The following is a 497-nucleotide window of genomic DNA, read 5'->3' as shown; positions in this document are numbered from 1 at the left end:
GCTTTTGAGTGGGCTTCGTCCGAGCAGGATACAAAACACGAGTCATGCAGATTTGTAACATAGTAGCTACCAAACACATAACTAAATCCGGATAGATTTCATTATCTAGTTGTAATATAGCTACCAAACAGTGCTTTAGTTTATACTACTCTCTTCAATAGATGCTTTATTTATTTTTTAATATGTCTATCAATAATTTTTTTTTCTTTTATGTAAATTTTTAAATAATGACCTATATTACATTAATTCATAAATTGTATATTTCATAATTAAATAATACATGACACATTTTTATTAACCTTTCAAGTAATACTTCCTGTATTTTTTTAATCTGTCTAAAAAGCGTTAACCTTATTTCAAAGAAGAGTATCTATTAGGAGTATTTTTTTTTTAAAATGATGTCTCATAGTACCTACTTATATTTATTCATGCCCGTGCATGCGAAAGCCCAAAAATCCGTGGCAGAGAATGGAAAATCTATATTTTTTCATATTTGT

The sequence above is a fragment of the Salvia splendens genome, chromosome 16 (assembly GCF_004379255.2).
Source record: "Salvia splendens isolate huo1 chromosome 16, SspV2, whole genome shotgun sequence".
NCBI lineage: Eukaryota > Viridiplantae > Streptophyta > Magnoliopsida > Lamiales > Lamiaceae > Salvia > Salvia splendens.
This window is presented reverse-complemented; position numbering follows the sequence as displayed.